Source organism: Panthera uncia, chromosome B1 (assembly GCF_023721935.1).
Source record: "Panthera uncia isolate 11264 chromosome B1, Puncia_PCG_1.0, whole genome shotgun sequence".
Taxonomy (NCBI): domain Eukaryota; kingdom Metazoa; phylum Chordata; class Mammalia; order Carnivora; family Felidae; genus Panthera; species Panthera uncia.
In genome coordinates this window covers 150,731,576-150,757,610 of record NC_064811.1, presented here as the reverse complement: position 1 = coordinate 150,757,610, position 26,035 = coordinate 150,731,576, and the positions used below count along the sequence as shown (strand labels likewise).

At 38.5% G+C, this 26,035-nt stretch overlaps 1 protein-coding gene and 1 long non-coding RNA gene across 2 annotated transcripts in view; one reads left to right on the top strand and one right to left on the bottom strand.

The window, feature by feature from the left end:
- Nucleotides 1-26,035, top strand: part of MSRA (methionine sulfoxide reductase A) — a 450,198-nt gene that overhangs the window by 257,988 nt on the left and 166,175 nt on the right. The gene's annotated exons all lie outside the window — the stretch shown is intronic.
- On the bottom strand, nt 1,742-14,492 carry LOC125923252 (uncharacterized). The gene is made up of 5 exons (XR_007457973.1): nt 14,175-14,492; nt 13,734-13,881; nt 13,288-13,335; nt 4,579-4,642; nt 1,742-2,456 (listed from the first exon to the last, which is right to left on the bottom strand). It is a non-coding gene; the product is annotated as an uncharacterized LOC125923252 (long non-coding RNA).

Below are 26,035 nucleotides of genomic sequence, written 5' to 3'. Positions count from 1 at the left end.
TTAATGTGATTAAGCAGGGCTTGCTTTAATTTGTAGCCATCTCTTCCTTTATTAATAACATCTCATCAATCGGAGCAGCATGTATGTATGCGAGACAACAGAAAGTTAGGTTGATTGCAATTTGTCTGTAAGAAGTCTTTAATGTTTCAGTAGCAACTGTTACAAGGCTTCAGTTGTGGGCAGATTTAGATCTGCTTGTTATTCTTAATTTTTTTATGGAAACCTAATAAGCAAATGAGTCTTCCCTCCTTCTCTTTGTCCCCACCCCCCTGAGGTCTACATTTGATTTACAGCTCTCTTTAAGTAATAAAGAAAGGATCTTTTTTTCATCTGAATTGTATCAGCTGGTGAAATCTGGAAGAAATATCATTCAGGGTTAAGAAAGGTAGAATTAAAAGAGATTTGATTTTTTTCCCTCTGTGTAATTGAAAGTGTGTAACCATTATGATGATTAAAAATAATCTGTTAGCTTTTCTAAATAAGAAAGTACATACCTCACTACTTGAGACCTAGATTTTAATAATAATAATGGTGGTTTATAGTGGAAGGAATAAGGGCAATGTTTAAAAAATGTCTTTAATAATTTCTTTAAGCTCAACTAAGTTATTCTTACAAAATGTATCTTGGCCAACATCCGATAGTTCTAATTTTAGGTCGTACCTCTTTTCCCCTTAGTATAGTTTTACTAATTGGAAGTATAGTTCAAGTCTTTTTTCGAAGTTGTGTGATCTTCCTTTTATACTAACAGAGACAAAGAACCCAGGTCTGTGAGTCAGCAAATCTGGAGTTACTCTACTTTTTTTTTTTCCCCACCAAAAAGCTGTGCCACCTTGGGAAAGTGAGTCAACTTCTCTGTGCCTAAATTTCCTTGTGTGTGTGTGAGAGAGAGAGAGAATGAGAGAGAGAGAGAGAGAGAGAGAGAGAGAGAGAGAGACTGCACTCATGCATGCATACAAGCTGGGGAGGGGCAGAGGGAAAGGGAGAATCCCAAGCAGGCTCCATGCCCAGCTCAGAGCCCTGTGTGGGGCTCGATCTCACAACCATGAGATCACGACCTGAGCCAAAATCAAGAGTCGGACACTCGGGTGCCCCTCCTCATGTTTAATTAGGATATCTAGGAGGAAGCTTTCTAAGATCCCATCTAGTCCTATTCTTCTATAGATCCAACTTTAAGATTTCTTACCCTGTTTAAAAAATACAGTTCACTGGGTCTGATTCCAATGTAGTGTTCTTGCCTTTCCCTTTCAAAGTATAAAGTATAAATGATCAAATTTACTGATATTTGGGTTACATCCTCAATTTGGTAATTTCTGGAAGTCAAAGAGTCTCAAGTAACTCAATATCATTCATATACTTACAGTTTTATCTAAAGCCCCAGACATGTGTCTTCCCTACAGTTTTCATTACATGTACACATAAATCAAGGTTTTTATTCCTTCATCCTGTTTCATTTGAAGGTGTATATCTAACAATCCTCACTTAGGAAACCTAAAAAGGAACTTAATACTTAGAGCTATCCCTGCTATAAATAAATGGTCATCTGAATTATAGTTTCTTGGCTCCTTATTGACATAAATTTGATTTGTATTATGAACTGTTTAGACAGGCAATAAAAACCCATATCAAAGAGCAATACATATTTTGCCAAGAAGCTCTAAAAACATTTTTCATTTCTTCCTCTAATGTTGCCCAGTATTTTGATATATCTTATAACTCAGATGTTCACTGTCCTATTCAACACTTTATAATCTGCTGAATCATTCTTTTACTTATTCTTTAGATCTCACTTCCACAAATGCTATGCGGTAACCCTGGACTGAGGGAGGCTGGCCCTGGGCTCCAGGCACAGCAGCAGGTAGCACCTTGGAAGAATTCACAAGTTGTGCTGTGGAGTTTCCGTGTCAGTCACAGTCATCTGTTTTGTAAATCTCTTTAGTATATGAGAAGCCTCATACCTGTTTCTTGACCTGGTTATGCCACTGTCTATGGGATTGGACTCCATTTGTGACAGATAAACCCTAAAAATGTGCAGTGGCTCAGACACAATACATATTTAGTTTTTGTTCATGTAACAGCCCAAAGCAGGCATTCTTAGTCGGTGGGCAGCTTTTCTCACATGGTGATTCAGAGAACCAGGCAGCTTCCATTTTCTGACTCTGCTGCCCACTCCATGCTTGTTGTCATTTACTTCTGGTCTACCAGATGGGCAGAGAGAGCATGGCAAGGGCGAACATGTTGCTGAAAGGCCATGGCTCCAAAATGGTCCACATCGCTCCTGCTCATGTTCTTGGTAGAACTCCATCACATGGCCATACTAACTCCAAGGAAAGCTAAGAAATGCAGTTAAGATGGGCTTCCCAAGATGCAGAAGTAGATTTCTGGAGCAGACCTGGCAGAATCTGCTGCAATCTTTAAGTCATTTTCATCTCCACCTTCCTGCAATTTCATGGTAACTCCTGGAAGAAAATGCCAAAATGGTTATCATTTGTGAACGGAGCTCTTTATGGAACTTTAGACATTTCTGGTGCTCTTCTTGAGTTGATTTCAAAGGACCTAAGCATCTTAAGCCCCCTTCTGACTAATTTGACTTCTGGCTTGGTCCTTTGAAGTTCATTGGAGCTTTAAGCCTTATTGGTACCATTTGGGTGGCAGTCAGGTAGTCTTCATTGAATGCCCAGAATAGATTTTTGCATTCAAGTAGAATTAAATTCCCCCCGCCTTTGTTGTTGTTGTTGTTGTTGTTTTAACAAAGAGCATGTAGGTCATTGATTATATGGGGGTCATGCTGTTGTTTTCTTCTTCTTTCCTACCATATTGTTTTCCAGGCTCTGTTGCTAAATGGCTACATAATTTGGGGTATCTGTTTGAACCTTTACGTCTTCATTAGTAAAAGTGGGAATACTAATTCTCACCTTGATAGATGTTGTGATTATTAAAGCATGCATTACATGTTTTCTGTGTAGCTACTCAACATAGCCCTGTTAAGAGAACTAATTAAAATAAAATAGCTGGCTCTACAGACATGTGTAATGGGTGAAAATGGTCAGGGATCGAAGTGGAGGAGTATGAACACTCATTTAGAAATACACGTTCTTAGAGGTTTAAGAAATCAGTTATATTAAAGCTATTCCCACTGAGAACTCAGTTTAGCCATTTCCTCTTTAGGGCAATGTGCCTTGACTTCACAAGTTGGGGTTCAGTGTCTCCCGTGTGCTGATACCTCACTCTGTACACAAACCCCTATGGAACACTCATCCATTGTATTGCTCTTGCCAGTTCATGTTCCTACTCTTCATAACATCGAAAGCTTTTTATTTTCTGCTTTATCTCTGGGTCTAGCAAGGTTGAAATGCACAGAATTGCCATTTTTTTTAATAGTAGAATGATATTGGATGTTAGCAATTTCATATGGCTGAAGCTACTAATACATAAGTAGCATGAGATGTTTTGTTGGCTGTTTAGTGACATTTGATACCTAAAAGCGGGATCCATGCTACTTTTGAGTTTCGTGCTGTTTAATATCTATTATGGCATCATCGACATCATATGGGCTAATATATGATGTAGTTCTTAGTGTGTTTCTTCAGCTATTTCAAGAACTTATGACTCAGATTCTCAGGTGAACAACTTCCTTAAGAACAAGCTAGTGTCTGGTTTATTGTGAAGCTCCCACAATGCCAAACAGTTGTAAGCAAATGGTTGGCACTTTAATATTTTCACATTTGTCTTGAATCCACTTGTTTTAAATTTTAGTTGAAGAACAAGAGTCTCCTAATTGAGAAATGTTAAGTGATTCAACCATAATACCAGAGTCTTTGACAGAACTAGTGTTTACACTCAGTGGCTAGTCTGTTTCCATGATGGCACGGTTGCCTTAGACTTACTTGTTAAGGATGTCAGGATGATTTGACAGTATGTTTTCTTGCTCTAGGATTTTTTGTGTGTGTCATCAGGTTTCATGGGAAGAAACACCAAATTTGGAATCAGACCTGGTTTCAGATCCAGTTATGCCATTCATAGACATGTGACCTTGGCATAGCCATTTACATATTTGCTATTTTATTTGCTTCATTTGTAAAGTGCCTGCTTCACACCATTGTTGTGAGAATTTAATGAGATCCAATATGTAGATACTTTTGGCAGGGAGTAACAGAAATCTCAACTAAAATTGGCTTAAAAATAGGAACATGTACTGTTTTTTTACATAACTGGAAGTCAAGAAGTTCCAGGGTAGTTAATTTAGTGATTCAAAAAAGAAAAATCATCAAGAATTCAGGTTCTTCCTATCTTTCTATTCTGCTATTCTCAGCTTTGGCAGCATCCCTCACTGGCCCTGGATGGCTGCCACCGTTTCAGGCATCCAGGTCCTCAACTTCAATATCCACTGTCAAGAAAAGGGAGTTAATGCTTCATTTTTGTGTCCTTTTTTGTAAGAAGGGGAGGAGTTTCTTAGAAATCCATCAGAAGACATCCCTTTATGTGTCTAGAGCTAGAATCGTTTCATGTGCCTGGGCCTAGACCAGTCACTGGAAAGTGGAATGCAGTGGCCATGAAGAGTAAAGAACAGTCAAAACTTACCCCTGGTGTGTCAGAAGGGCCCAGCCTGCCCACTGTTGCCTGACCGCCTGCCATTATCGATATTCTGTAAGCAAAGAAAACATGGGGAGTTGTTGGACAGCTGACAATGTGTGCCATCCCATGTGACAGTGCTTGGCTAACCATAAAGTATGATGTAAATGTAGGTTTAGGATTATAATATTTAACTGCATGGTGTGTCTAAAACCCCAGAGGCATTCCTTCCCTGTGTTTTCATTTCATACACACAAGTTGAAGTTCTTGTTCATTAATCCTGTTTCATTTGAAGGTATATGTCTAAGAACAATCTCCATAAGAAAATAGAACTTCAAAAATGTAACAAGATTTGAATACTTAGAGACGTCAATTTGATAAAACGTGTGCTTTCTGAGACTTTGCCAGAAGAATAAACAAGTAGCTGTATAGGTCTTCAGACATTTCATCCAATTACCATACAAAAGTAAAAACAAATTAAAAACAAAACCAAACACTTGTCATAATAAAGGCTGGGCTCACAAGAGAAGTGTTGCCATAAGATGATCAAATTTATCTTACTCATTATTGTAGACTTGATATAAGATATGATTTGCTAATGGGAGAATAGCAGATTTGCAAAAACGTTTGTAAGCATTTATCTGCATATTTTTACTTTCTGAAAAAAAATTCATGACTTTGTTTTACTGTTCAGCAACTGGGACCAAATGTATAAATCAAAGGTATGAGTTAACCTTCTTTGTCATTGTCTTCCATCACTGAAGAATAACGTATGTGCATTGTTAAAACATAACACGTATACAAAAATTCTTTCAATGCTTGTTAAGTGCTATTCTACATATGTGTCAGTGTGGGTGCTGTGGGGGATACAAAGGTTCAGAAGATAGAACTTTATGGTAATTCAGGTAGCAACAATGATTTCAGGAGTAGATTCCTTAATGCCCCTTACCCATTTAGCCCATCCCCCCCACAACCCCTCCAGTAACCCTCTGTTTGTTCTCCATACTTAAGAGTCTCTTATGTTTTGTCCCCCTCCCTGTTTTTATATTATTTTTGCTTCCCTTCCCTTATGTTCATCTGTTTTGTCTCTTAAAGTCCTCATATGAGTGAAGTCATATGATATTTGTCTTCCTCTGACTGACTAATTTCGCTTAGCATAATACTCTCCAGTTCCATCCACGTAGTTGCAAATGGCAAGATTTCATTCTTTTTGATTGCTGAGTAATACTTCATTGAATATACATACCATGTCTTCTTTATCCATTCATCCATCAATGGACATTTGGGCTCTTTCCATACTTTGGCTATTTTTGATAGTACTGCTATAAACATTGGGGTGCATGTGCCCCTTTGAAACAGCATGCCTGTATCCCTTGGATAAATACCTAGTAGTGCAATTGTTGGGTTGTGGGGTAGTTCTATTTTTAATTTTTTGAGGAACCTCCATACTGTTTTCCAGAGTGGCTGCACCAGCCTGCATTCCCACCAGCAGTTCAAAAGAGATCCTCTTCCCCTGCATCCTCATCAACATCTTGCTATTGCCTGAGTTGTTAATGCTAGCCATTCTGACAGGTGTGAGGTGGTATCTCATTGTGGTTTTGATTTGTATTTCCCTGATGATGAGTGATGTTGAGCATTTTTTCATGTATTTGTTGGCCATCTGGATGTCTTCTTTGGAGAAGTGCCTATTCATGTCTTTTGTCCATTTCTTCACTGGATTATTTGTTTTTTGGGTGTTGAGTTTGATAAGTTCTTTATAGATTTTGGATACTAACCCTTCATCTGATATGTCTTTTGCAAATAGAGAAGATAATTCTAATTGAAGGTAGAAAGTGCTGAGAGCTACAGGGCAGACCCAGGTGGATAGCTCTGAGAACTCAGAAGATTTCAGTGAGAAAGGTGTCATGTAGGGGCTGACACTGGACAGGTGGAGGATGATGGGGAGGAAGTGGTCAGGGTAGAAGTGTGTGAGGGAAAGTGTCAGGAAAGTGGTGGGAAAGGCTGGCAGGAAAGGGAGATTGAGGCAAAATCCTGTGGCTCACACACAGCATAGAGTAATATTATGACATTGAATAATTTCCCATGGATACCAAAATGCGTTTTTAAATAGTCAAAAAGATAATGAAAATTCATCAGTTGCCTTCTATTTTCACTAGTTTCTCCACAAACCTCAGGGTAGTCCTACTCTTAATGGCTCATATTTAGAATTCCATTAAAGGAATGTTCATTTGCTCCATGGAAGGCACTGACCTTAGATGCTTGGAGCTCAAAGGCAGAATGTGATTTAGCTCCTACCCTTGAGAGGTTAGGCTCCAGGTTTCTTCCACCAACTAATCCCAGGCTTCATCATCCCTTGGCCTCTATGATTATTCTAAAATTTCTCTCTTTGAGAAACAGGCTAGTTCTTCTACCTTGTTACATGGGGAGTTGGGAACAGCTACACTCCCTAGGGGTAAATCATCCAGCCAAACTGCAGGGGCTAAAACTTCAGAGAGGAAAAACTGTGGAGAACCAGCCTGCACACCCCTGTGTCAGCCTGTATCTGGCTTCTGCCTTTCAGTCACTTCTACTAATGGATTCCTTCTTAGCATCCAGGCAGGGAGGCAGAGCAAAAGTCAAGTGGAACCGGATGTTAAATTCTACTCACCAAGGTCAACAGACCCCCCAGAACCTAGAGCAATGGAGGTGGCACCAAGCCCCACATTCTGCAGAGAGGTTTTAGACCACCTCTATAGGACATTCTAGGAAATTGCTAAAATGCTTTATACCAGCATTATACCAGGTTTATATCAGGCTTTTGGAGAGTTGAGAGTGAGGATTTCTTTGGAGGATGTGTTGGAAAATGAGGCATTCTCTCCCACTCAGTACCTAAGAAGAGCCAGTAAAGTGGATACCTTGTTGTTACCTCAAGCCAAGTGAAGGAGGCCTCAAGAAGATGACCTGAGGAATTTCACATCTGCTTCTAGAATTTGTAAGGATTGGTGTATAATTCCTGCCCATGGAGGGCAAAGGCTAAGGCTGCGGCAAGAGCTGGCTGGCTGGCAATGGAAAAGAAGACACAACCAGGGATATCATGGGATGGAATCTGTTGTGCTTCTCCCATCATGGTGGGGCAAAGGTGTGTGTGTTTTCCAGAATTGGACCTTGTGATAAGAAGCCAGTCTGGGATCTTTTACAAAGTATGTCTCCCAAGAAGACCACACAGAGGTGCAAAAGGAGTCCTACAGAGAAATCTATGGGGTGGATTGCTGGAAGCCCAGAGGTTAGGAGCAGGTAGGGGCAGTAGTAAGCAGCTGGATGGAGCAGTGGTCACCTCCAGGGAGCAGTGATCAGAGGTTCTTAGAGGGAGGATCCCTGGAAACCTATAAAATTACCCAGTGAGGAAAAGAAGTTTAAGTTACCCATTTACCATATATAGAGGGAAACTCAATACCAGATGTATTTTATAATTTCATAGGACTGCCATAGCAAATTCCACAGACTGGGTGGCTTAAACAATAGCAATTCATTATCTCACAGTTCTGGAGGCTGGAAGACCAAGATCAAGGTTTCTTCTGAGGCTTCTCTCTATAGCTTGTAGATGACCACATTCTCACTGTGTCTTCACTTGGTCTGCCCTTGGATGTGTCTGTGTCCTAATCTCCTGGTTTTATAAAGATTCCAGGCATATTTAGGGGCTTCCCCAATGACCTCATTTTAACTTAATTACCTCTTTAAAGACCTACTTTCAAATATAATCACATTCTGAGGACTTGGGGCTTAGGACTTCAGCATAGGAGTTATGAGGGGACACAATTCAGTCCATAACACAGATTACAAATACCACCTACCATATATGGCTGAGTTCTTTCTCCCTTATTGTCTCTCTCTCTGGGCTCAACCATGGAAGGGTCAGGATGACAGAGAAAGGGGATAAAGCAGAGCATGAAGAAGCTAACCATGTCCTCCCCATTCAACTCTAAGGTTCCTGGCCTGAAGCTGCCCAAATGAGGAAAAGAAGTTATAGTGTCCTCAGAAGGCTATCATCAGGAAGCCTTTGAACCTTGCAGGCTATGAACAATACAGCCGTCCTCTCAGATCCTGATTTTTAAATTAACCCAGTCATTCCATGAAGGCATTGTCTGTGGTAGGAAAACACCTAGTTTATTTTAAAGTTTATTTCAAAAGGCAACCATATTTAACTTCCTAGAAGAGACCTCCCAAGAGTCATTGAACATTGTCCAAGCCACTTTTTGAGTTTTATCATTTACAAGGCTTCTGAAGAGTAGCTTTTAGTAGAATAGGAAAAAGAGTTTTGAATCCTGGCCTTTCTAATGAAAATGATTATTTTCAGTTCTAGATTGACACAGTACAACTTAAAAAAATTAGTAGACTAGTAATTAACTTGTGTGCTTGTATGTATAATTAAAGTTTATACTCAGGTGAGGTATTCAGAATAACTTGCTCTTAAAATGAAAAATAAAGGTTAATATCCATAGGCTTTTTTTTCTTCAATAAAAACAGATATAAGTCTGATATAAGGGACATTACAGATATTCCTTTTAAAATAAAATTAAGTATTTGATCCATGAAAGGTATTATATAAAGTGAATTTAATTTGTAAAGCTTAATAGAATGAACCCATAATTCAACTTAAGAACTAGAACTTTACCAGTAACATCCAAGCCCTTGGCATGACCCTCCCTAATTTTATCCCCAAGCCTTCTTCCCAGCATTGTCTACTATCTGAATATGGTTTTGATTGTTCCTTTGCTTTTCTTTGTAGTTTTGTCACATGTTTGTGTATCCCAAAGCAATATATTATTTAGTTTTGCCTGTTTGGACCATTTCATAAGTGGTGTCCTATTGTATGGATTCTTGCATGAATTACTTTTCTCAGTCAGCATTTTATTCCTGAGATTCATCCATATTGAGCCACATAGCTGTAGTTCATCACCTCTTTTCTGCTGATGGCGTATTATTATATGGCTATGCTGTTATTTATTTTTTCATTTTTCTATAGATGGACATTGAGTTGTTTCCATTTTTTCCTCCTATTATAAAAGATGCTGCTTTGTGCATCCTTACATATCTCCTGGTATCCTTGTGTTAGAGTTACCTACAGGTCGTTCTGGAATTTTGAGTTGTAGAGTATCGGTAGCTTTTGATTTACAACGTAGGCTAGACCTTTCTCAGTGTATGATTTTTTTTTTTGCCAAATCTATTGATATGAAATAGTATCTTATGGTTTTAATTTGTGTTTTGTTAATTACTAATGACTTGTAAGTCATTTTCATATATTTATTGACAATTTGTATTTCTCTTCTGTGAAATGCCTATTTTGATCTATTGCTAATTATCCTATTGAGATTTTTGTCTTTTTCCTTCCTCATATAAAGTTGTTTTGTGTGTGTGTGTGTGTATTCTTGATGCTAATCCTTTGATACTTAGATGTATAGCAAATATTTTTCTTATCTTTGGTACCTTTTCTTTTAAAAAGTCTTTATCTTTTGATGAGAAGTTCTTAGTCTTAATGTGGTTGAATTTACTAATCTTTTTCTTTATGGTTTATGAATTTTGTGTCTTGCATAGATTCCTTAACCCAGGATCATAAATATCTTTCCCACTGTTGGTTTCTAAAAGGAAATAAAGGAGTTTTGCCTTTTACATGAAAATTTTTAATGTAAATACAATTGATTTTTGTTTTTTATGTGAGGATCTGATTTTATTTTTGTCTTTATGAATAATCACTTGTTCTGGGGGTTCCATAATGTAACCATTACCACATAGTAAGTTTACATACTTGCATGGGTCTCTATCTGGGCTCATCGTTTTGTACTTTAGCTTTATTTATTGTTCAGTGTGCCAATGTATCACCTTAATTATTAATTATATATTTGGTAAGATAGGTTTTTGTCCACTAGTTTTTAAGGAGAGTCTCGGCCATTCTAGCCTTTGCTCTTCCATTCTGACTTTATCAACCTAATGAAAAATTCCTGGTCATGATTATGATTACATTTTTGTGATAAACCTAATAAGTTGGCCATGAAGTTTAGCTTTTAAATGTATCATTGGGTTCAGTTGCTATTAATTTTGGTTTGGAGTTTGCAGTCAGGTTTGCATTTTGGTTCATAAATGAGATTGGCCTATAATTTTCTTTTTTAAAATACTGTTCTTATCTGATTTTAGTATAGAATTATACCAACATCCTAGACTGTTCTGGAGAGCATTCTCCCTTTTGTCTAATATTTTAAGAGATTGTATAAGATTTGGATAATCCATTTCTTGATTGTTCTATTAGAATTTACTTGCAAAGCCCTCTAGGCCTTATGTTTTCCTTTTGGAAAGGTTTAACTAAAAATATACATATTTTAAAGGCCATTAAAGAGAATCCAGCCTTTCTTTTTCTTTATGGGCCAGTTTTTTTAGTTACATTTTTCAAAGAAATTTGCTGGCATGAATTACAGTGTTTTTCTCATCTTTTGAATCTTTGTTGCACTGGTAGTTTTGGCCACATCTTACTTGTAATAAATTTATTTGTGCTTTCTCCTTTTTCCCTGATCAATTTTTGGCTTCAGGATTCTTTATATTGAAATTTTGTTTTATGTTTCATTAGTTTATGCTTCTATCTTGTAGTTCCTTCCTTCAAATATTTTTGTTATTCTATTGTTCTCTAACTTGTTCCTTTGTTCATTGGTTTTTAAAATTTTTGCTCCTTCCTCATAATGAAAGTTATTACTATCCAACAAAGAACCAGTTTTGCTGCTTCCCAATAGTTTATTTACTTTTTTAAGTTTATTTATTTTGGGAGAGAGAGAAAGAGCATGAGCAGGGGTGGGGCAGAGAGAGAGGGAGAGAGAGGATTCCAAGCAGGCTCCATGATGTCAGCACAGAGCCTGACATGGAGTTCAAACTCATGAACCATGAGATCATGATCTGAGCTGAAATCAAGTCAGAGGCTTAACTGACTGAGCCACCCAGGTGCCCCCCGATAGTTTTGATACTACAGTTGAACGTTGAAGAACGCAGAGGTTAGGGGCACCGACCCCCCATGTATAGCTCTTGACTCCCTCAAAAGTTAACTAATAACATAGTGTTGATCAGAAGCCTTATTGGTAACATAGTTAACACATTTTGTATGTTATGTGTATTATATACTGTGTTCTTACAATAAAGCAAGCGAGAGAAAATAAAATGTTATTAAGAAACTCATAAGGAAGAGAAAATACATTTACTGTATGGCACTGTAAAAAATCTGCATGTAAGTGGACCCATGCTGTTCAATCCCATGTTGTTCAAAGGTCAATGGTAGTATTTTCATTGTAATTTGGCTTTAAGTATTTAAAAATTTTTATTGTGATTTCTTCTTTTTGACTTGTTTAATTTTCAATTTTTTTTTTATACTGATAACCTAATAGTCTTAAGTCAAAAAAGCATTTGTAACCCTCATACCTTGCTGGGGGGAAGGGGAAGTGGTGCAGTTACTTTATATTTTTGTTATTCTGTAAACAATATTTTGTTATGCTGGAAACTTTGGAAAGCAGTCTGGCAGCTCCTTGGAATGTTAAACGTAGATTTACTGTATGACCTAGCAGCCCCACTCCTAGGGATATGACAACCTATGTCCACCCAAAAGGCTATGCATGAATGTTCATACCAGCATTGTTTGGCTATTCAGCATAGCTAAAAAGTGGAAACAACTCAAATGTCCAGCAACTGGAGAATGGATAAATAAAGTTGTGGTGTATACATAAAACGGACTATTATTTGGCAATAAAAAAGAATGAAATACTGATACATGCAACAACATGGTTGACCTTGAAAAGATTATCTCAAGTGAAAGAAGCCAGACACAAAAGACTGCATAATGTATGATTCCTTGTATTTGAAATGTATGTATTTTCAAAGTACGGAAATCCATAGGGACAGAAATTAGATTAGTGGTTGCCTGGGACTAGAGGAAATGGATGATTTGGAGGATAAGAATGAAAGGGTATGGGATTTCTCTTTAGAGCTATGAAAATGTTTTAAAATTGATTGTGGTGATGGTTGCCCAATTCTTTGAATATACTAAAAACTGTTGAATGGTACACTTTAAATGGATAAATTGTATAGTGTATGAATTTTATCTCGACAAAGCTGCCACCAAACAAAATTGTCAATGCAAGAGTTTTCTTTCTTTCCCTTTTTAAAAAATGCTTATTTATTTATTTTTTGAGAGAGCACGAATGCACGCATGCACACGCACAAGTGTAGGGAAGGGGCAGACAGAGAGGGAGAGAGGGAATCCCAAGCAGGTTCCATTAGCTCAGAGCCCAATGCAGGGCTCAATCTCATCACTACAAGGTCACAACCTGAGCTGATATCCAGAGTCGGATACTTAACCAATTGAGCCACCCAGGTGCCCCAAGAAAGCATTTTTCTATCAAAATTGCCAATAAGTTATAATAGGTCTAAGCTACTAAGTTTAAATTTGTATGTGCCAATTCTTATTCTTTCTCCTTTCCCTTTACCAGTCCCCCTTCTTCTTCCTCCTTACCCTCCTCACCCCCACCTTCTTTCCCTCTCTGTCACTGGAAATGTTGAATAACAAAACTTAACTTATTTATCAAAAAGGATTGATTTAACGAAAATTAATGGAGAACACTGACGTGAACATAATTTTCCAATTTCCACCCTCATGGATGATTGTATACAAACAGACTGAGATGACTCAAACATGGGGATATGAATACTTACTAACTAGCACACAAGGCTTAGACTCAATGGTTTTGAGAAAACAGAGTCCTGAAACGATACAAGCACAGTGAATGTAGGAACAAGTAGGCCATATATAACATACCTTAGAAAGTGCTATAGATAAGAAATGATCTTTAAGGGATGATTTCCGGCGTGTGCCACAGGGGAAAATGGTATCAAATCTACACAATGACCGGGTTCTATGGAGTGACTCCTCTGTGGAGAATTTTACTTTATTCTCTGTGTCAGAGACCTTGACCCCACCCTGTCTGTGAAGTAGGAGCCTGCTTTGTAAAGGGGCCTGATCAAGACGATGGCCATTATCGAGCTGGGATCCGAACATCTGAAGCATATAGCCAAGCACAATAGTGAAGGCTTCTTATCCACGTTTCTAATTATATTTTTTCTGCTTTTTAGATAAAGGGACAAAGAAATATGGGACTTACTTTTCAGGGTTTTCAGGCTGCTCTGAAGTGTTCTTTTTAAGGTAGAGGGATGTAGTTCTGTTTAATAGCGGTGCTGTGAACAGGGTGTGTTCTTCCAGACTGTCCCCTTGTGTATAATAGCACGTGGATGTCCGAGATGCATTAGGAGCTGAAATAGTTCATTTGTTCTTTCTAATGAATAGTAATAATTTACAATTTGTCCTAATCAGAAACCTTTCATCCACAAAACCCAACAAGCTTTCCAAACATTATCCTCTCACGAACCTCGAAGTAAGTGTCTGGCAAGTACAATTATCCCTAATTTGCAGAAGGGCTAAGATGGAGAACACAGTACAGAAATAGTTATTGATGTATCTGCAGCTTGAAATTTATATTTTGGAAGTCACTTTGGCTTCTTTTCATCAGTTATTTTGGTGCTTAAGGAATATAATTTATACTGACCTTACATAATGGCTATGTACCAAGGTGAAAACTATAAAATTCATTTATCCCAGGTGTTTTCGATGTTAACAGACCTAGAGAAGCTCACATTTGCCAACACCATTGCCATTCGGGGGATGGGTGTCTATTCTGTGCTCCACTCCTGTCCGGTCCAATTGTCTGCGCAGTCCCAGACAACAGAAGCAGCTATGGGGGTGCTTGCATCACAAACAGCGTTCAGCGCATTCTAGTCTATTCTCTGAGCAGTGAGTGATGGTGACATGGGTGAGGGTAAACCCAGAAGAATGGACTTGCCTCTTTAATCACAACCTTTGCCTCTAGACCCCATTCCCACCAAAATAGCCCACACAGGGTTGAATATAATCTTTTTTTAATGTTTATTTATTTTTGAGAGAGAGAGAAAGAGAGAGAGAGAGCAAGCAGGGTAGGGGCAGAGAGAGAAGCAGACAGAATCTGAATCAGGATACCGGCTCTGAGCTATCAGCACAGAGCCTGATGTAGGGCTTGAACTTGTGAACTGTGAGATCATGACCTGAGCTAAACTTGGACACTTAACCAACTAAGCCACCTACGTGCCCCTGAAGTTAATTCTTTAGTGCAACTCTCACCAACTCACTTTCTTGCCACCAAATCTGTACTTTTGATCCTGGAATTCAGAACTCTCCATCAAAAACATAGAAAAACATACTGGTTCCATTGCTCTGATCAATTCCTCTCTATAGTTTGTTAAGGAAAAGACTTGGATTTGATTTAACTAACATCCTTCCACCCCCTCTCCTGCAAAGAAGAAGAAGAAGAAGAAGAAGAAGAAGAAGAAGAAGAAGAAGAAGAAAGAAAAAGAAATTAAGTCAGTGCTGACCCTCATAAAATTCATAGCACTTGCAGACTGCTTTTGAAGACAAAGGATGGAAAATCCCATTCTTGGTTCCAGGAGCTTCCTTAAACCTAGCCCAGAAGGCTTCTCTGAAAGTCCAGCCAATTCAAATGATAGATGCAGACACATTGTAGATGCATATATTCTCACACACACACACACACACACACACACACACACACACACACACACAGCTTTCTTCTTGCTTGGAAAAGGTTTCTTACAGGAGTTTCTATTCTTATAAACCATGCGAGATGCACCCAGATGTTCTCTTAGGTTCCAGTGGCACACAATGAATCTAAATTTTGTCATATAAAAAGTACACATCATTATCAGCTGACTTCAGAGCTGTCTCTGTAGTCTCTGTGTTTGTCAGGAAGACTACCGGCTCCTGTCATGCTCAAGCAGCTGAAGCCATTCCTTCCTGTGGATTACCAGTGTGGGCTGAGTGCTTGCCTCCTGGGCTGCATTAGTCTCTGAGACTTGAGTTAGGATGAATATAGCAGAAATGTCTTAGCCACTGCTTTTTGGGGGATGATAATTGTTTAAGTAGGAAAATTGATTAAAGGGAGGGTGAATCATTAAAAAAAAGGGTTTATAGAAACCTTAACTTTTTAGACTTAAATAGACATACCTTCTTGTGCCGACCTTTGGTTGTGGGGTCAGTGTCTTTCCTTTCATGGTAAGTCTTTCTGGAGTGCCTCCTTATCTTCCTTACCTAGCCCGGTGGGGATGGGGGTGGGTAAGAGTGCATACTCTGGAGCTAGACTCTAGCCTGCACTGTGAACTCTGTCCATTATTGATGCTGTGATCCTGGCCATGCCATTTAACCTCTTGTGCCTAACTGTCCTCATCTCTAAAATGGGTATCATAATAGCCCCACTCTGATTGGCTTGTTGGGAGGATTAAAGAAGTCATATGTAAACTGTCTAGAACTGTCTTTCATACAGACTAAGCCCTGTTTGCCATTATTATTATTATTATCTACAATTTCTAGTTTTGTCTTCTTTCAAATTAAGACACATGTGAAGCAATCTGAACATAGAGTTTATCTAGATTTTTATGATTTCCTCCCTAATTTTTTTCTTTTTTGTTTTTAATTGTGGTAAAATACACATAACATAAAATTTACCAATGTAACCATTTTTAAAATTTTCTTTTTTCTTCTTTAAAATTTACATCCAAATTAGTTAGCATATAGTGAAACAATGATTTCAGGAGTAGATTCGTTAGTGCCCCTTACCCATTTAGTCCAGCCCCCCCTCCCACAACCCCTCCAGTAACCCTCAGTTTGTTCTCCATATTTATGAGTCTCTTCTGTTTTGTCCCCCTCCCTGTTTTTATATTATTTTTGTTTACCTTCCCTTATGTTCATCTGTTTTGTCTCTTAAAGTCCTCATATGAGTGAAGTCATAGGATTTTTGTCTTTCTCTAATTTCACTTAGCATAATACCCTCCAGTTCCATCCACGTAGTTGCAAATGGCAAGATTTCATTCTTTTTTATTGCCAAGTAATACTCCATTGTGTGTGTATGTCATATATATATATATATATATATATATATATATATATATATATAAAATTACGACACACACACACACCACATTTTCTTTATCCATTCATCCATCATCCATCAATGGACATTTGGGTTCTTTCCATACTTTGGCTATTGTTGATAGTGCTGCTATAAACATGGGGGTGCATGTATCCCTTCGAAACAGCACACCTGTATCCCTTGGATAAATGCCTAGTAGTGCAATTGCTGGGTCATAGGGTAGTTCTATTTTTAGTTTTTTGAGGAACCTTCATACTGTTTTCCAGAGTGGCTGCACCAGCTTGCATTCCCACCAATAATGCAAAAGAAATCCTCTTTCTCCACATCCTCACCAACATCTGTTGTTGCCTGAGTTGTTCATGTTAGCCATTCTGACAGGTGTAAGGTGGTATTTCGTTGTGGTTTTGATTCATATTTCCCTGATGATGAGTGATGTTGAGCATTTTTTCATGTGTCGGTTGGCCATCTGGATGTCTTCCTTGGAGAAGTGTCTATTCATACCTTTGCCCTTTTCTTCACTGGATTATTTGTTTTTTGGGTGTTGGGTTTGATAAGTTCTTTATAGATTTTGGATATTAACCCTTTATCTGATATGTCATTTGCAAATATCTTCTCCCATTCTGTCAGTTCCTTTTAGTTTTGCTGATTGTTTCCTTCGCTGTGCAGAAGCTTTTTATTTTGATGAGGTCCCAGTAGTTCATTTTTGCTTTTGTTTCCCTTGCCTCCGGAGACGTGTTGAGTAAGAAGTTGCTGCGGGCAAGATTAAAGAGGTTTTTGCCTGATTTCTCCTTGAGGATTTTGATGGCTTCCTGTCTTACGTTTAGGTCTTTCATCCATTTTGAGTTTAGTTTTGTGTATGGTGTCAGAAAGTGACACCATACACAAGTTCATTCTTCTACATGTCGCTGTCCAGTTTTCCCAGCACCGCTTGCTGAAAAGACTGTCTTTATTCCATTGGATATTCTTTCCTGCTCTGTCAAAGATTAGTTGTCCATACGTTTGTGGGTCCATTTCTGGGTTCTCTGTTCTGTTCCATTGATCTGAGTGTCTGTTCTTGTGCCAGTACCATACTGTCTTGATGATTATGCTTTGTAGTATAGCTTGAAGTCTGGGATTGTGATGCCTCCTGCTTTGGTTTTCTTTTTCAAGATTGCTTTGGCTATTTGGGGTCTTTTCTTGTTCCATACAAATTTTAGGATTATTTGTTCTAGCTCTGTGAAGAATGCTGGTGTTACCTTGATCGGGTTTGCATTGAATATGTAGATTGCTTTGGGTAGTATCAACATTTTAACAATATTTGTTTTTCCCATCCAGGAGCATGGAATCTTTTTCCAATTTTTTGTGTCTTCTTCAATTTCTTTCATAAGCTTTCTATAGTTTTCAGTGTGTAGATTTTTCACCTCTTTGGTTAGATTTATTCCTAGGTATTTTATGGTTTTGGTACAACTGTAACTGGGATCGATTCCTTGATTTCTCTTTCTGTCGCTTCATTGTTGGTGTATAGGAATGCAACCGATTTCTGTGCATTGATTTTATATCCTGCAACTTTGCTGAATTCATGAATCAATTCTAGCAGTCTTTTGGTGGAATCTTTTGGGTTTTCCATATAGAGTATCATGTCATCTGTGAAGAGTGAAAGTTTGACCTCCTCCTGGCCGATCTAGATGCCTTTTATTTCTTTGTGTTGTCTGATTGCAGAGGCTCAGACTTCCACTACTATGTTGAATAACAGTGGTGAGTGTGGACATCCCCATCTTGTTCCTGATCTTAGGGGGAAAGCTCTCAGTTTTTCCCCATTGAGGATGATATTAGCATTGGGTCGTTCATATATGGCTTTTATGATCTCGAGGTATGCTCCTTCTATCCCTAATTTCTTGAGGGTTTTTATCAAGAAATGATGCTGTATTTTGTCAAATGCTTTCTCTGCATCTTTGGAAAAGATCATATGGTTCTTGTCCTTTCTTTTATTGATGTGATGAATCACGTTTTGCAGGTATTGAACCAGCCCTGCATCCCAGGTATAAATCCCGCTAGGTCATGGTGAGTAATTTTTTTAGTGTATTGTTGGATCCGGTTGGCTATCTTGTTGAGGATTTTTGCATCCATGTTAATCAGGGAAATTGGTCTATAGTTCTCCTTTTTAGTGGAGTCTCTGTCTGGTTTTGGAATCAAGGTAATGCTGGCTTCATAGAAAGAGTTTGGAAGTTTTCCTTTCATTTCTATGTTTTGGAACAGTTTCAAGAGAATAGGTGTTAACTCTTCCTTAAATGTTTGGTAGAATTCCCTTGGAAAGCCATCTGGCCCTGGACTCTTGTTTTTTGGCAGATTTTTGATTACTAATTCAATTTCCTTACTGGTTATGGTTCTGTTCAAATTTTCTACTTCTTCCTGTTTCAGCTTTGGTAGTGTATATATTTCTAGGAATTTATCCATTTCTTCCAATTTTACCCATTTTACTGGCATATAATTGTTCATAATATTCTCTTATTATTGTTTTTATTTCTGTTGTGTTGGTGGTGATCTCTCCTCTTTCATTCTTGATTTTATTTATTTGGGTTCTTTCCTTTTTCTTTTTGATCAAACTGACTAGTGGTTCATCAATTTGGTTAATTCTTTCAAAGAACCAGTTTCTGGTTTCAATGATATGTTCTACTGTTTTTTGTTTGTTTGTTTGTTTGTTTTTGGTTTCTATAGCATTAATTTCTGCTCTAATCTTTATTATTTCCTGTCTTCTGCTGTTTTTGGATTTTATTTGCTGTTCTTTTTCCAGCTTCTTAAGGTGTAAGGTTAGGTTGTGTATCCGAGATCTTTCTTCCTTCTTTAGGAAGGCCTGGATTGCTATATACTTTCCTCTTATGACCGCCTTTGCTGTGTCCCAGAGGTTTTGGGTTGTGTTGTTACCATTTTCATTGGTTTCCATATACTTTTAAATTTTCTCTTTAACTGCTTGGGTTACCCCATTCATTCTTTAATAGGATGTTCTTCAGTCTCCAAGTATTTTTTACCTCTCCAGTTTTTTTCTTGTGGTTGATTTTGAGTTTCATAGTGTTGTGGTCTGAAAATATGCACGGTATGATCTCGATCTTTTTGTACCTCCTTAGGGCTGATTTGTGTCTCAGTATATGGTCTATTCTGGAGAACATCCTGTGTTCACTGGAGAAGAATGTATATTCTGCTGCTTTAGGATGAAATGTTCTGAATATATCTCTTAAGTCCATCTGGTCCAGTGTGTCATTCCAAGCCATTGTTCCCTTGTTGATTTTTTGATTAGATGATCTGTCCATTGCTGTGAGTGGGGTGTTGAAGTCTCCTACTATTATGGTGTTACTATTGATGAGTTTCTTTATGTTTGTGATTATTGATTTATATATTTGGGTGTTTTAATATTTGTCACATAAATGTTTACAATTGTTAGGTCTTCTTGGTGGATAGACCTCTTGATTATGATACAGTGCCCTTCTGCATCTCTTGATACAGTCTTTATTTTAAAGTGTAGATTGTCTGATGTAAGTATGGCTATTCCAGCTTTCTTTTGTTGACCATTAGCATGATAGATGGTTTTCCATCCCCTTATTTTCAGTCTGAAGGTGTCTAGGTCTAAAGTGGGTCTCTTGTAAACAACATATAGATGGATTTTGTTTTCTTATCCATTCTGTTACCCTATGTTTTGAGTGGAGCATTGAGTCCATTGACGTTTAGAGTGAGTACTGAAAGATTTGAATTTATTGCCATTATGATGCTTGTAGAGTTGGAGTTTCTGGTGGTGTTCTCTGGTCCTTTCTAATCCTTGTTGCTATATATATATATATTTTTTTTCATCTTTTCTCCCCTCAGAGAGTCCCCCTTAATATTTCTTGCAGGTCTGGTTTAGTGGTCACAAACTCCTTTAATTTTTGTTTGTCTGGGAAACTTTTTATCTCTCCTTCTATTTTAATGACAGCCTTGCTGGATGAAGAATTCTTGGCTGCATATTTTTCTGATTCAGCACACTGAATATATCCTGCCACTCCTTTCTGGCCTGCCAAGTTTCTGTGGATAGGTCTGCTGCAAACCTGATCTGTCTTCCCTTGTAGGTTAGGGGCTTTTTTTCCCTTGTTGCTTTCATGATTCTCTCCTTGCCTGAGTATTTTGTGAATTTGACTATGATATGCCTTGTTGATAGTCTGTTTTTGTTGAATCTAATGGGGGTTCTCTGTGATTCCTGGATTTTGATGTCTGTATCTTTCCCCAGGTTAGGAAAGTTTCCCACTATGATTTGCTCACATAACCCTTTTACCCCTATTTCTGTCTCTTCCTCTTCTGGGACCCCTGTGATTCTGATGTTGTTCCTTTTTAACGAGTCACTGATTTCTCTAATTCTTAAATAGTGCTCTTTTGCCTTAATCTCCCTCTTTTTTTCTGCCTCATTATTCTCTATAAGTTTGTCCTCTATATGGCTGATTCTCTGTTCTCCCGCATCCATCCTTGCTGCCGTGGCATCCATCCATGATTGCAGCTCAGTTATAGCATTTTTAATTTCATTCTGGCTACTTTTTACTTCTTTTATCTCTGCAGAAGAAATTCTAATCTGTTTTCGACTCCAGCTAGTATTCTTATTCTTGTGATTCTAAAATTCTGGTTCAGACATCTTGCTTGTATCTGTGTTGGTTAAATCCCTGGCTGTCGTTTCTTTGTGCTCTTTTTTGGGGGGTGAATTCCTTCATTTTGTCATTTTGAAAGGAGAAAAGGAATTAATGAGGTAGAAAAATTGAAATTAAAAAAATTAAAATAAAAAATATTAAAATTAAAAATTAAACACACACACACACACACACACACAAAATCAAATAGATGGTGCTAGATCCTAGGTGTGTTTTGGTCTGGGTATTGAAAATGGTTTGACAGATTAGAGGAAAAAAAGTTGGGGGGAGGAAAAAAAAAGAAATCGTCTGAGAATTTGAAAAAATGAATACACTGAAGTGGACTAAAATGAGATGATGGGAGTAAAATAGAATTTGAAAAAATATACACAAAAGCAAAGAATATAGTAGAAAAAATTAAGGAAAAATAGTTTTAATAAAAATTAAAAATAAATATGATTTTTTTCTTTTACTGTATTTAAGAAAAAAGAAAAGAAACAAAAAAGAAAAAAGAGGAAAAAGAAAAAAAGAAATCGTTTGAAAATTTGAAAAAGTGAATACACTGTAGTAGACTAAAATAAAATGATGGAAGTAAGATAGAATTTTTAAAAAATTTACATAAAAGCAAAAAATATAGCAATAAAAATTAAATAAAAATATTTTAATAGAAATTGAAAGTACAAATGAAGTTTTTCTCTTTCTGCATTCAAGAAAAAGAAAAATGAAAAAGAGTAAAAAAATTAAAAAAAGGAAGTTGTTTGAAAATTTGAAAAGGTGAATACATTGAAGTAGACTAAAATAAAATGATGGAAGTAAAATAGAATTTGAAAAAATTGACACAAAAGTAAAAAATATAGTTATAAAAATTAAAGAAAAATATTTTTAATAAAAATTGAAAATAAAAATGATTTTTTTCTTTCTGTATTCAAGAAAAAGAAAAGAATTGGAAAAGAGAAGAAGGAAAAAAAAGGAAGAAAATTGAATAGATGAACCTGCTAGGAGATTGAAGTAGGACTGAAATTGCTTCGTTTACTCCTAGAATCAGTCTATGTAGCTCTTTATAGTCCATAAAGTAAGCCGGTGGTGAGACTTGTGTTCTTGAAGAGCGAAGTTGGCCCAGTTGGGCAGGGCTCAATGTAACAGCTCTGCTCTCCACTAGATGGTGCTGCTAGCCTACTGGGGTGGATTGTGTGCTCGTAGGTGCTCATGCGTATGCGTGGGAGTGGTGAAAATGGCACCACCCAGCTACCCAGTCTGTTCTCCCTGATCAGCAGTCATGCACCTGTCCTCTGTCTTCAGCTTTTGTCCACTCCCTGCTTCTTCACTGTCTGTGACCAAGCCCCAGGCAGTACCTCTCTCCTGAGTTTTGTCTTAGATGTGGCTGTTTTCCCCGGCCCCTTACTTCTGAAGCACTGTGGCTTTGACCTGTTCTGCCCCTCTGGGGGAGGGTCTCCCTGAGAAATGGCCAAATGTCAGCTGCACCCAGGAACGCTTGCGGGACCCTGCTGCTGCTGGTGCCCTGAGGCTACGGCCAGGTGCCAGCCCGCCCCAGGAAAAGTTCACGAGATAGTGTAGCATCAGCATTTCAGGGATTATGGAAAATCACAACACATGTCTGGCACCAGGCTTCACCCTTAACGACCTTGTTCCAGCACCAGCAAATGTGGCCGTTTTCTGGGGTGTGCTGGGACTAGGTGGCTTCAACAGTCTCTACCAAATGTCCTTCCAGCAGTGGAACCGCTTTTCCCCATGTGGCCTGAGACCCTCCCGGACCCCACTCTGTTCCTGGGGATTCTCCCTTCCCACCAGAGCGCTGCCAGGTATCGAGCTGCGGAGTTGCAGCCTTTGAGCTCCCTTTGTTTACAGTCTTAATGGAATTTAAACCCTCTCCTTTCTCCTCTCTCCCTTTTTAGTTTAGTCTCTGAGGTTGTTTCCAATTTTCCACTGTCTCTCCAGCTCCTTTTGGGGAGGGTTGCTTTTCCCATATACTTCCCCCCTCCCCAGTCTCCGTCCTGTCTCCACTGCAAAAGCGGTGCCCTACTGTCCATGGCTTGTCGCTCCCCAAATTCACCTCTCCGCACCACATGTACCTGCTGAATTCTGTGGTTCAGGTTGTGCAGATTGTTGTGTTAATCCTCCAATCAGTGTTCTAGGTGTGCAGGATGGTTTAGTGTTGGTCTGGCTGTATTACATGGATGCGAGACACCCAGAAAACTTCCATGCTGTTCCGCCATCTTGGCTCCTCCTCCCCAACTTAACCATTTTGAAGCGTACAGTTTTGTAGTATTAAGTTCATTCACATTGCTGTGCAACCATCACCACCATCCATCTCCAGGACTCTTCATCTTGCAAAACTGAAACTCTGTCCCCATTAAGCATAACGCTCCATTTTTCCCTTCCCCCAGCCCCTGGCAACCACTCTTCCCAATCTTATGTAGTAGTCTTTCCCACACTTAATTTCATAGTGTTTTTTTTTTTTTAAAGAGACCCAGTGTGGGGCTGAAACGTACAACTCTGAGATTGAGAGTGGCATGCTCTACTGACTGAGCTGGACAGGTGTCCCTTAATTTCATTGTATTTTTGAATAATTTTCTTTTATTGCCTTTTTCTAAAGCCTTCAACTTAATTCTTAATAGAAGCAAAACTCTTTCTTCTGTATGTAATATTTAATTAAATTTGTAAGTACAACAAAGAGTAAATTGGTCTAAACAGGTTTGGGAACAAATATAACCAACTTGGTAAGGCTTCCTTCAACTGATGGGAGCAGAAGGGTGCAGGTGTACCAGAGAGAGTCGCATGTATTCTGGTGCTGTGGTCTTTGGCCACCATGTTTGCCAGAAGGAATGATGTGGATCAGTTAATTGGAGACTTTGTGTCAATTCTGCGGTTTACCTTCTCTGCTGTATAGTGCTTGTCATTTTCATCATCTGAAATACCTACATACCCAGCTCTGTATGTCTAAATTGTACCCACTTTTCAATGTCTAGTTCAGATGCACCTCCTATATGAAAACTTCCCTGTTCTTTCCTTTCAAACTTCTTTCTTTTAATGTTTATTCTTGAGAGAGAGAGAGAGAGCAAGAGAGAGACAGAGCGTGAGTGGGGGATGGGGAAGAGAGAGACACACACACAGAATCTGAAGCAGGCTCCAGGCTCTGAGCTGTCAGCACAGAGCCAAGTGTGGGGCTTGAACTCACGAACCCTTGAGATCATGACCTGAGCCAAAGTCGGACACTTAACTGACTCAGCCGTCCAGGTGCCCCAAACTTACATCAGGGGCACCTAGGTGGTTTAATCTGTTAAGTGGCCAACTCTTTTAATTTTTATTTCTTTTCTTTTCTTTTTTTTTTTTTTTACTTTGAGAGAGAGAGAGTACAGTCAGGGGAAGGGCAGAGAGAGAGAGGGAGAGAGAATCCCAAGTAGGCTCCACAGTGTCAGCACGAAGCCCGACACCAGGCTTGAACTCATGAACTGTGAGATCATGACTTAAGCTGAAACCAAGCATCAGACACTTAACCAACTGAGCCACCCAGGCACCCCTTTCCTTTCAAACTTCAAAGGCACTGACCTGTACCTCTACAATGACATCTAACACCTTCTACCTTGCATTGTTAGTATTTCTGTGAGTTCCCCAAGAGCAGGCTCTGTGTCACATTTCTTTGGATTTCTTATATCATTGGCTTGGTGCTGTGCATGTAGTCATATCTCAGTCTCACATTTATTAAATTACTGCCTTGCCAGGATGGGACAGAGAGAATGAGAAGGGGTAACTAACTATTGGAGCACTTTTAGTTAACAAAACCTGTGTGGGTGTGTGTAATACAGTGTATTTTTGACACTTTTATTGTAACCGTTTTGTAGATGAGGAACCTGAGACTCAGAGAAGTTAAATAATTCATCCAAATCAAATATTCTGACTGCACTGTCAATGCCCTTGGCATAGTGTCTCAGCACTTCATTGTTGAAACCATTGGGTTTTGTTTAGGGTAGTTCTCTGGGTTCATAAATTAATTACTAACTGTCATCAAAGAACTGCTAGTCAAGACTAAAAGATTCCCAGTATCAATCAAATTCCAGCTGAATTGGATCTGTAGGCAGTCATAGGCAACAATCATTTGGTGGTTACCCTCAGGATCAGTGTTTATGGGCAAAGAGCAAAAGGCTATGGAATCAATAACTGGGTTGGAGCCTTGGCTCTGACCTACGTTCTGGGGCACCTGGGTAGCTCAGTTGGTTAAGCTTCCGACTTTTGATTTTAGCTCAAGTCATGATATCATGGTTCATGAGTTGCAGCCCCATGTCAGCCTCTGTGCTGATAGCATGGAGCCTGCTGGAGATTATTTCTCTCCCTCTTTCTCTGTCCTTCCCTGTTCGCACTCTCTCTCAAAATAAATAAATAAACTTTAAAAAGCAAACAAACAAAAAAACCCTACTAAGTTCTGCTACCTACTGAGTGACTTTAATTCAAATAATGTGACCTCCTTGAGTCTTGGTTTTCTCATCTATAAAATGGATGTGATAATACATGGAGTTACCATGAAGATTTAGTTAATGCATATGAAAATATTTTGTGCTCTATAAGGGTATTACACAAATCCAAAGTATTGTTGTCATTAACCTATACTTACTGAGTACCATTGATCTCAAGTTACAAAAAGTCCAGTGCAGAGTTTGGGTTAATATGGAACAAAGTACCTTCAGTCCAAAATCAGGACTCTGGTGTTAGTTACTGTAGGACCCCTATGGGGACATATACCCATCTAATATGGTGTGGCTAGTATTAGTATCCTGTACTGATGGATTTTTTTGCTCA